The sequence below is a fragment of the Octopus bimaculoides genome, chromosome 8 (genome assembly GCF_046866305.1).
Source record: "Octopus bimaculoides isolate indiv1 chromosome 8, ASM4686630v1, whole genome shotgun sequence".
Lineage (NCBI taxonomy): Eukaryota > Metazoa > Mollusca > Cephalopoda > Octopoda > Octopodidae > Octopus > Octopus bimaculoides.
The window spans coordinates 21,349,082-21,361,882 of record NC_142935.1 but is presented as its reverse complement, the minus strand read 5'-3'; positions in this window follow the sequence as shown (position 1 = coordinate 21,361,882).

Sequence of the window (12,801 nt, the reverse complement as noted above, 5' to 3'; positions counted from 1 at the left end):
AGTCTGACTAGAATTGTATGTGGGATAGTGCGAGACCTGGGCATTCACATGAGTAGTGATGCATCTTTCCATAAACAGATATCGAAATAAAATCTAGGAGGCTGACCAGAAAGGTTCTTAGAACGTTGTAAGAGAGGGAAGGGGGAGAAAGAGAGAAAAGAGAGTGAGAGGGAGAGGAAGAGAGAGAGAAGCAGGAAACCATGATGGGCATCTGGAGGGATTTTATCCTAAGCCATTTTAAATATTGTACTCAAATATGATCACCACACTGTGAAATGAGTAGCACAACTCCAAGCAGTCCAGCGAAGCTAGAGACTCAATGCAGCAAATTACCTACTGGAAAAGACTGAAGAGGTTAAGTCTTTACTCCCTAGATCGACGTTTCTCAACCGGGATTCCCCTGAACCCTGAGGTTCCGCAAAAGGTTCCTAGGATTTCCGCGAGAAAGAGAGAGATAAGCTAATGATAATTTAATCATCCTAATGTTACAATACATGCACATATTATTGGTTATTGTGATATTGTAATATAGACATTATCCTGTCTAACCTATTACGTTATAAAAAAGTATATTATAATTTATATATATATATATATATATATATATATATATATATATATATATATATATATATATACCACGTGCAGTACAGTGAAGAGATATGAAAGATATGGTATATAATTTATTTAGTGCAGGGGTTCCATGACACATAATTTATTTTAAGGGTTGCGGAAAGCTAAAAAGTTTTCGAATAGTGTCCTAGAGAAAGATGGAAAGATATGCATCGTTAGACATCTGGAAGATCCAATTTTGGCTTTGAAATCTACACAAGAAGAGTGCGTCTTCACATAGAGCCTAAAGTCCCTACCCTACCGTCAACATACATGACCAGATACCCCATTATCTTTGGAGGCAATGACACACAGCTCGTTAATATTCTCATGAAAGAAGCGAGCGGTCTACATGGTCTGGATCAGATGTTTTCAAAACTAAATTGGGTCACCTGAGGTCAAATCCCAGATGGGCTAAGTTCACGGTAAAAAGTGGGAATAAGGACAACAGCATCAAACTACTTCATTCATCAAATGCCAACCATTGAAGAAGTTAAAGAAGGATCAATAAGGAAGGTGCAGCAACACCAGTTGGCAGTGCCCCAGCATGGCCACTGCACTTGAGCTGAAACTAATGAAAAAGTATATACGTATGTGTATGTATGTGTGTGTGTGTGTGTGTGTGTGTGTGTGTATATATATATATATATATCTATATGTGTGTGTGTGTGTGTGTGTGTGTGTGTGTGTGTGTATTGTTTGTTTACTTCTTATGCAGAGTTTGACCACCTCCTCTACCTAAACCTTAGAACTATCATAATATCTGATGTCACTTTTTAAGCCTGACAACGTTTTGAAAATACACCCTCATAAATTATATATCCGATTTGGATCACTAAGAGCTGCAGATAATTTCTGATTTTTGTGGATCTTAAAATGACTTTTGAGGCCTCTGTTAGATTTACAAACCTTCTGGCATACATTGTATTGAAAGGTGTGCATGCATATGTTCGAGCTTGCCTGATTGTGTATAGAAAACATCTAGAAATGAAATTCCAACCCGGTCTGATTTTCACGTTTTATTACTTGAAATTTTTACAATTTTGCATTATTATAATAACAGAATATTATATGTTCATTGTGATAAAGCTAGTAATTCCGTGAGTTAATGCAATCATCAAGTTTGTGTGGTAGTAGTGACAGCCTTGGTTCGCAATCAAGAATATGACTTTCTATTGGTTTCTACTTAGGAGCTGAGGCCAGCAATCTTTTTCAAGAGAAGGTATTAGTTGATAACATTGATACAGTAGTACTCGATTGCTATTTAAAATTCATAAATTTTCTAAGGATGAGAAGACACAGATGACCTCCGAAAGATTTGAACGTAGATCGTGAAGAAGCAGATCATTTCTTCAGGTGACTCACAAAGGAATCTAACAATCTATCATACTCCTTTATTTTTTCATCAATAAGATAAATCACCGTTTGCATCTATGTAGTGCTTCCTATCTCAGGGGTTGGACAAGTTCAAAAACTTTAAAACCGTCTTGATGTCATTAAAGATAGCAATTTGTTCGGCATACATTTACTGATCATCAGTAAATGTAACGGCTACCATAGTTGACTTGTTTTATCTCGCTTGTTCTCATTGATATTACGATTATTTCTGTCTTTGGAACAGCAGAAATAACAACAGTACCAAAAATATCATCTGTTCTTATTAATATCTTTGTTTTTACTTGTTCCCCGTTTCATTACTCATTGCAAGCTGTGTTAACGTTTGTTTTGTTGTCGTCATTATTATATGTGTTCATTTATACTGTTTGTTACATAGCTTCATTAGCGTTGCTCTTAAATAGTTTCCACTCGGGATGGAACTATGTTCTATAATTAAATTCTGTAACAAGTACTCCATTATTGCCATCTAACGCTACACTACTCTCATATTAATCAAATATAGTAATCTCAAAAAGTAATCTATATGCACATTTACCTACTCAAATACATATACATGCACATCTTTATATATATATATAGAGAGAGAGAGAGAAACACACGCATGAACACACGCCTGTCAGTAAATAATTGTGATAAGATAAATGGTATGAATGTAAGAATATGTGCATGTATCTCTTTATGTATATGTATAAGAACATAAGCAATTGCTTGCATAGAAAGAGAGTCAGAGAAAGGAATATATAGAGAGTCAATTGAGATGAAGTAAGAGAATTATTGCGCTGCAGAAAGATAACGACAAACAGACCAGCTTGCCTTTGTGTCTTTGAATATTTGTTCTTTAAGTAGTTTCTTATTAAATGGAAATCTATGTAGATGACTTGAAATAGCGGTTTGTATTCCCAGTGGGAAAGATTTCATTTAAGTTATTTTGGAAATTATTAATGTGATAACACCTGTAAATCCTCTGGTTTTTATGCGTAAGTATGCAATAATAATGTACCGTTAAACGTTGCCAAATTCTGACATTTAGTTCTAAATCTATAGCACTATCATACGTAAAGTATATATATTACAGCTATTGTTAGCCGAGTCAGACGAATGTCGATTCGTTGTTAAGTTTTGCTACAACTCTAATTGAGAAAATCTATGCTAAGAGTAATTACATTTAAGGCGTCTTTTTGTTTTCACATTTATTACACCAAAAACTATATTCTTCGATGTGTTCCATTTAGCTGAGAGATTAGGGAGACGTATGAAGGCTATTAAACCGCAACGTTTTATCAGGTCAAGCGTCCGTGTAAGGTATAAAGTGCTGGATCATAAATTATTCGATTATGAAATAAAATAACCATAGCTACGATGCTACACTCTGCTTCTGTCAATCATAATTCATCCACTGTTACTCATCCACAAAGAAGTTTTCATTACGTTTCTGAGAGCACTCTTCCAGAGGGGTCGTGTCCGGACGACGACAGTCTTTGGAGCATTTGCGGCTTGAGTTTCAGGTTGAGGTGTATACTCTGCCTTTTACCACTCAAGTTATAATTCCGCCCGTTTGTTCTTCTCGGGATAAAGTGTATAGGTTGCCTGTGGAGTCTACTCCAGTCAAGGACGTCTTGCTATTGATGCTGTCTTTCTTGCTAATGATTTATTTTCTGCTGATTCTAAACTTTCGTCATGGCTGTTATTATTGTTTTTTACTACAATTGCTTTGGATGTGGATAAATTCATCCCCATTGCTGCTGTTTATTTCGGGGACAATTGCATTCGGTTTCTTTGTGCTACTAATGCTTCTAGCATTGTTACTGCCGGTAATGGCAACTAACTCTTTCTTTCATATTTCTTTATTACATACGCCATTTCATACCGCTGCTACTGTTGTTTCGAAGTTAATCTTGGTGTTGTCGTTGTCATAACTGCTCAGAGTTAGATATATCATTTTCCCTCCTGCTATTGCATACATTTTAGTGACATGCGATTCGGTGTTGTCATGATTTAAATATCAATTTTGTTTTCAATAAGAGGTGCTCTTAAAGCACAAATTTGCTGCTCTCCTCCTCATCACACAATGAAGTAAGGCTCGTTATTTAACAAAATATCAAGAATAAAACGAAACCATGTATTTCCTACGAAAACAGTCAACATTCAACCCAAGTACAGCACCAGCGATAATTGTTTCTACTGTAGGAACAACGTCTGAAATTGTGAGAAAACGCGGCTAGTGTATTAAATCGGCCTCAGTGTGCGACTGGTATACGTTTTATCGACCCCGAAAGGATAAAAACAAAGTTAGTTCTGACGGAATTTGAATTCACATTCTAAGGAATCGAAGAAATATCGCAACTTATGTTGCCAGATGCGCCCACCAACTTAATAATAATAATAATAATAATAATAATAATAATAATAATAATAATAATAATAATCAATAAATGAAAAAAAAACGTAGAAGCTACACCTGAACCCTCAACACTACACACTATCCAAGAAATAGCTCTGCTAGGAAGAGTTCACATCCTACGCAGGACACTATGAATTCAATAATAGAACTTAAACAAGAGAACGCATAAACACAAGACACACTCTATACAGTAATTACCCAATGAAATAAACTTCCACCAACAAGTCATAAAAGAAACGCATTACACACTCAACACACAGTACAAGGAGTAATACAACACAAGATTGCACCACACCTAATGAGTGGAAGAATAACAATAGAATACCGTGTAGAGTTTCTGCACTCCCACCAACAGAAAATAATGCACAGTGCTAAGCATTTCGCCCGGTGTGCTAACGTTTCTAGAAGCTTTAAATACTTAATATTGCCTCGCATTGAACTAAATTATATTATACAATATTTACGCCTCTAAACTATACACAAATATTCTATACCTGGAAACTGCAACTGCTAGAAGTAACAACTTTATTAATGCAAATCACACATTACCGTGTTGTCACATGATGGCTGAATTTTAAAAAATACTGTTTCGGGTACACGATATCTGAGAAAAAGACTTTTGCTTTGATTTGATTGATCAGAGCATACCGTGGGTTATAGAGCAATAGGGCAACACCTCCGAAGAAAACAATTACAGCAGCAACATCTTCAAACATATAAACACGATAACGTGTAATAAAACCAAGAGATATTTCTAATTTTTTCCACATAGGATTAGGCCAAAAGAATAAATTTCTACTGCATAAATTAACAAACAAATCAAACGTTCAATATTGTTATGTTGAAATAATCACTGTTTTTAAAGATTAGAATAATCTGTACTACTTGAAGCATGAAAATATTGAAAGAATTTTTGACTACACTAATGTGTTAAACTGTGTAAGAATACTACACTGCAAAACAACACAACACTACACTTCAATGAACTGCAAGGAAAAAAAATAGAGAATATTAAATATCACGCCACAGTTCATCTTATATCTTTCCTTCATAAGAGTTAGTAAAACAGAAAGAATAGAAACAATAAACAATACTGAAATGAAAGTCTGCAACATTAGGCCATCAACACCGCCAACAGAACCGTCACCGACACGAACATCAACAACTGTAGTACCATCATCAGTAAAGCAATCACAATAACAAAACAATAAGTGATTCATAAAAAAAAAAAAAGACAGCAACAGTTACAAATGAAATCAAAACATAATTGAACGCAAATGGTAAAATAATTAAACATAATTAAACTTTAATTGAACACGGTTTCATTCAAATTTAATGGAATTTTAATTCCTTTGTGTTAAATTCAAGCTTAATAGCTGATAAATCCCACAACAAATATAGACTAGAGCACGCTTAATTAAACACACGTATACACACACACACGCACACAGACACACACACACACACATACAAACACACACGCGCACACGCACATACACACACACACGCACACGTATGTATGTAATCTCATAGTCTCTTCCCATGTGAGCACTTCCTATGCTCATATACACTGACATTAAGATAAATGCAGGCGCCCACACACCTATACAAACAGGTACGTGCTAGCACTGTCAGTCAAACACATACTCGTAAGTGTATGAAGATTTACACACCTACATTAAAAAAAAATGAATCATGTACACACCTAGAGATTTGCAAACGCTGATAGCTGATAGTATTCTTAGTATGTCATGAATTATTTAATTTCATTTCATTCTAATGATGTAAATTAATAACAGCATGTATATAATGAAAGCAATGATCGAGAATGTTAAATGGAACAATGATGTTATAAAAAGGACAAAAAACTTTACGAGAATTCTGTAGTAGCTTGGAGATATTTGTTATAACGATATTAACCATAAAATAAGGTAAATAATTATGTTTATGGTTTTGTATTGAGGAAGGGAATATGCCCATGGCCATTATTGAACATGGTGAAAGCATATGGTATATGTAATTTTGAATAACAACACTGTGATTGCAAGAAAAATCATAAGATTTGGAATTCGAAAGGAAACACTTTTTGAGGAATAACGAATTGGCGGCAAATGATTCCGGCATGGCCAAGAAGTGGATTGAATAAACTACAGGTGACTGGATGGGTCAGGGTTTTGTCGTATGGCCTTCGGTGTATACAGTAGAAGAGAAAACAATTCCGAGTACCAGAGGCCATGATAAACGGCGCAGAGGGCGATGTGTGAGGAAATTTCATATCTGTGCGTTAAAGACTGAGTTGTGTTGGTGAGTTGTTTCATGGCAAGAATCACATAACAAAAATGATATTGTGTATGTTTTGAATATTAAAGGATGTAGTAAAATATTCTCTTTGAATATAATAATATTGCAAATAAAAATACAAAGCCCTATATTTATAATTATTTTAATTTTAAAATCCACTTAAGTATGATGGACAAACTCAAACCGTACAAGATTCGGGTGTTAATCTTGAGAACGAACCGTGTAAACTCTGCATTAACTTCCAATTCATGTAATTCGAAAAATGTATTTATGATTTTTTAAAAATACTATTTACAAATACTTTGTTATATTTAACATAATGTTCAGTCATATACTCCACCATTCCTAATTTCGTATTTCCGGTAGCAAATTGAAACTAGGTAATCAATATACGATGTTAAGGATAAAACGAAAATTATAGAGAATTTTATAGAGATAATTATAGAGAAAATTATATATTCTGTGTAACGTATTTACTAACCCTTTCGCTTTCCTTAATATGGAGGAAAATAGATTAAGCTAAGGGCCTCCAAAATCAAAGTGATGTTGAAGCAGATGGCTGATTTAGTTAAATGAAATTTGAACTCAGAGCTCAAGTCACCGGTGCGATATTGTAACCTTTCTGCCGGCACCTTATCATAGATTGGCAATCGAATTATAAATGATTTCATTATCGAAGGAGAAAATTAAGATTGAGGCCAGTGGAACTTAAATTCACAATTTCATATTGAATGTATATAAAGATGTTTTTCCTAACTTAAACTGCGGCATTCTAGCAGTTAAAAAATCAGAGGCCAAGAGAAAGAGACAACGTTGTATATTACATGAAATAATTTAACCCCATTCTGAATCAGGAAATCACGATTCACCGACGTATTGGACTATGAATAGCCGTTGGCTATTACTTGAAGATAATACCTAGACATACAATAGAATATTTGTACGACTGGCAGATGTTGAGTTGATCCTAACCAGATACAACCTGACTATGAATGAAAGAAATTGAAACACTTTTGTCGATTTATTGAAAATCTAATTTACTTATGAATTTGATTTCAGTTTAAACTTCTTCATGACTTCTAAGTCGCTTGGAAGTGTATTTAAAAATAAAAACTACATAAAAATAGTTAAAGATTCAATATAGTTTGTGTCAGTGGAGAGAGTACTTGACTGATATAAAATCAACTAATATGATTTGATGAAGTAAATATCTAGTAATAACATTTGAAATATATATTAACCAGCAAATAGACAGTAGAAATAATGGGAAAAAATCTTGCTATGTTATAACAGTACTGAACTTGGTTCTATATTCAATATAAGTTTATATAAGCAACAATGTTCAGTTTCTCTCTCTCTCTTTTTCTCGCTCTCTCTGTCTGTATACACGAACACAAACACGCACACACACAAACACACACATATACATACACATATATATGTGCATATATATATATATATATATGTGTGTGTGTGTGTGTGTGTGTGTGTGTGTGCTTGCGTGTGTCTGTTTGTGTCTGTATGTGTGTCCAAATACGCGTTGTCAATATATATGTATATACGTATAAATATATATCTAAATATGTGCATATGCAACTATGCATGTACACACACATACATTCACGCAGACACGCACACACATATATATGTGTATACATATACATATATACATACATGCATATATACATACATACATACATACATATATATATATATATATATATATATATATATATATATATATATATATATATATATATATATATATATGTATATATATATATATATATATATATATATATATATATATATATATATATATATATATATATATATATATATATATCAGGCAAAATATATTGTAAATAATCAATTACATAAACTAGCAATGTAATTTCAATTGTTTCGACGTAACGGGTGATTTTAGTTTTCAATTATTACAAATATGAACAAAAGAAACAAGAGCCATGCCACTAGTTTAAGAAAACGCATGATGACATCCGTCACGATTAAAGCATACTAACTGAATACTGAAGTGAACACAACGCTATGATATTAGATTAACCACTACTTTCTACTAATCACGTTATGTCTTACATGAAATAAGCCGACATACAAATAAAGATATGTTATCCAATTATTTAAATGCATTTTACAAAAGCATATGGAACTAAATAAATATTTAAGTAAATAGATTGAATAAATAAAGAAATAGAGAATTCGATTTAAATCATCAAAAAGGGTGAGAAATTTTAATTTGTTAAATGCTCACGTCAAACGAATAATTATACACATACATATATTTCTGTATATGTGTGTGAGTGTGTGTAAACACAGAAAGACACACACACAAACACACACACACACACATATGATACGACATAATATGTTAATATATGCATAAGTATATATATGTATGGCGGTGCATCAGCATGGCCGCAGCTCTAAGCTGAAACTATAAATAAATATATATATATGTATATATATATATATATATATATATATATATATATACATATATATATATATATATATATATATATATATATATATATATATATATATATATATATATATATATATATATATATATATATATATATATATATATATATATATATATATATATATATATATATAAGGAGAAAGAGAGAAGGAGAGAGAGAAAGGAGAGAGAGAAAGAAGGAGAGAGAGACAGACAGACGGAGTGAGAGAGAAGGCTAAAATATATATATGTTATAACATGAGATATATTTATACTTAGAGGTTCTTCCTGGGTAATTTATTCTCTTGATAGTATCACTAGATTCGTTTATAGGTTATTTATTCACCTACATTCTTTTCGGAAATCTGATTTGTTAAACACTATTTTTCACTGTGAACATTAGTATTTAGTGCGAGATGTTGTCCTTGGATTGGAGTTCTGCTGAGTGTGTTTGAGAGTGGGAATGTGTATATACCAAGATATCTGCATATCGTATTATTACAATCAATATTTATCCATAGTTACAGTTAAAAAATTTACTTTGTCTGACAAGTTTCTGATAAGAAATTCTTTAAACTTTTAAACTTCTATTACCAAATGAAACACGTGTAATGAAGAATTAGCAATACCAAAAAAAAAAAAAAAAGAATTCAATTTACCTTATATATATATATATATATATATATATATATATATATATATATATATATATATATATATATATATATATACTAAATCATCATATTGCGATGCTATATTATACAAATGAGTTTTCAGTCATTAGACTCGATTTGAAAATATAAAATTAATAATTGAAACTCCTGAAGCATAAAATGTCCAGTATTTAGATTAAATAAACCGAAGCGTATACAATTTATCGCTACTGAAATAATTATTTTATGTTAATAAGACGTAATTATAACAGAAAATGCCGTATTTGAAGATTCTCTTTGCTGCCATTTCTTTAATGCACTCCAGGAGACAAAAATACGGAAATTGGTGACATTATTAAAATTCTGAGACATGATGCTCTGAGGCGTATGTTGTAACTCAGAATTCTCAGTCCAAATCGGTTCATCGAGCAATTGGCCGAATCAGTTCAGTCAGGAACGCAATTAATATTTGATAGCAGTATATTGATTTGAAAGCATGTTCCTTAGTTTGGTGATAATTGCTGCCATCCCGGGAGTCCAACCTGAGTTGGTCACAGACCAACCAAACTGTTATTCATACTCTCGTGCTGTAACCGAGAATTACTAACTTGTAGAGCTGACATGTCGAACAGCTGTTATCAACTAAAATCCGTCCAGAAAGATCGGTCGCATTTTAGCTATTTTACGAGTATTAGGCAGAATAGTTTGGCATTGGACAAGATGTCTTGCAAAATATTCCTTAATTTCAAATTTCTCCAAAGATAACTTTGAAATTCATCTCTCCAGAGTCGATAAGATAAAGCACCAGTTGGTTCAATGAATGCTTTGTTCAATGAATCGACTAAAATCTTGCCCTGAAAACTACTGCCGTTGAACTGAAAATGGAATCGATCATTATCATTATTATTGTTGTTTTAGTTGTTGCTATCATTATTATTATTATTATTATTATTATTATTATTATTATTATTATTATTATTATTATTATTATTGTTCAGTAGTTTTATTTTTATAACGTGCTTTCACTTCACTACCGAGCGCAGCTCCGTGCGCCTTGGGTATGTGCTGTGGTTTGCTGTGGTGCTCTTATGTTTACTGTATTGAAAGTGTTTTGCGTAGAATGTGTGCAGTACCTAGTAGTGCAATTTTCTGTATGTTATATATATTTGTAAGTCCTGGTGTTTTTGTTATGTATTTGTCTGAATATTTTTTATTATACCTAAGGCACCTACTATGATAGGAATTGTTTCTGTTTTTAGATTCCACATTCGAGTTATCTCTATTTCCAGGTCTTTGTATTTTGAAAGTTTTTCCATTTCTTTTAAAGAAAAGTTGTCATCTGCTGGTATTGATACATCAATTAGGAAGCATTTTTTCTTAATTATCTCTGGCAACTATATTTGGCCTATTGACCTTAATTTCTCTATCTGTGTGTATTGGCATATCCCAGAGTATGGTTGCTTTCTCGTTTTCTGTGACCTTTTCTGGCGTGTGTTTATACCATCTTTTTTCTGTTGTTATTCCATAGTGTTGGCATAGCTTCCAGTGTATATAGGTCCCAGCTCTGTCGTGTCCCTGAATATATTCCTTCTTAGCCAGGACTGGGCAGCCAGAGATAATATGATTTATTGTTTCTTGTCCATCTCCACATATTCTACAGTTACTTGTTATATTTCTTTTCATTATGTGTTTTTGGTAATTTCTTATGGAGCAATTAAAAATCCTTCAGTCTCTGCTTTAAGTCCTGAGCTTCTCAGCCATTGCTAGGATTTTTCTCTGTCTATTCCTTTCGCATTTAGTTTAGCCCAGTATTTACCATGTAGGGGCTTTTCTTGCCATCGTTTTATCATGGCCGTTGCTGTTCTAGTTTTAGTTTGGGTTTCATTTGTTTTATAGCTTTTGTTATTTCTTCTTCTTCTTCTTCTTCTTCTTCTTCTTCTTCTTCTTCTTCTTCTTCTTCTTCTTCTTCTTCTTCTTCTTCTTCTTCTTCTTCTTCTTCTTCTTCTTCTTCTTCGTATTTGTTAGCTAGATTGATTTCTTGTTTGTATTTGTCAGCTTCCTTAAATACTGAAAACTGTTTTGCTCGTGTTTTGTGGCTATTTGTATTAGTTTCCCTTGCTTCTGGAGTAAGTATTTTTGCAGTCCTATGGTGGTTATTTTATAATAGTTTTCTAGCTTTTTTTTAATAGTTTTATAATTCTATTATATTTTATTATTATTATTATTATAGTTGTTGTTGTTATTGTTGTTATATCTGACTCTTGCTTTGTATTTCTACAACTTGACTCCAAGTCTCACCTAGAGACCACAATAGACAACAAGTTAGATGTTCATGCTGGTGTTATGCTAAGTGTGTCATGTAGTTGGTTTTGCACATAGTGTTGTTCTAGTGAATGTTTAAGAAAACATAAGAAAACTTTGTTTTAAAATTTAGATTGCATAGACGGTATTTTACATAGGACGTGGGCAGTTCCCATGAGCACTACCTTTTGAATTTCTGCCATTTTGGGCTTTCCTGGTATCTGAGCTAGGTAGAAGTCAGCCCCTTTTGCTATCATTCCTGAAGCACCTATAACAACAAGTATTGTTTTAGTCTTGAGGTTACACATTTTACCAATTTCTATTTCAAGATATTTATACTTGCTCAGTTTTTGGTAAGTCTTGTCAGATACATTTATGTCGATTGGGATAGTCATATCAATGAGGAAGCATTATTTTTGCCTGAAGTCTTTCAATATAATGCTGGTTTGTGTTCCCACCAGTTTTTTTCATGGGGCAGGTCCAAAGTTTTGCATATTACCCAGTGAATATATTGTGCTGCTCTATCATGCCTTTTGAGATACTCTGAAGGCGCAATAAGACTGCACATGGAAACACCATGATTATTGTTTCCATTTTGTTGTTCGACTCCCTCGACATGGTGATCTACTGCCGTTCTTTATTATTATTAT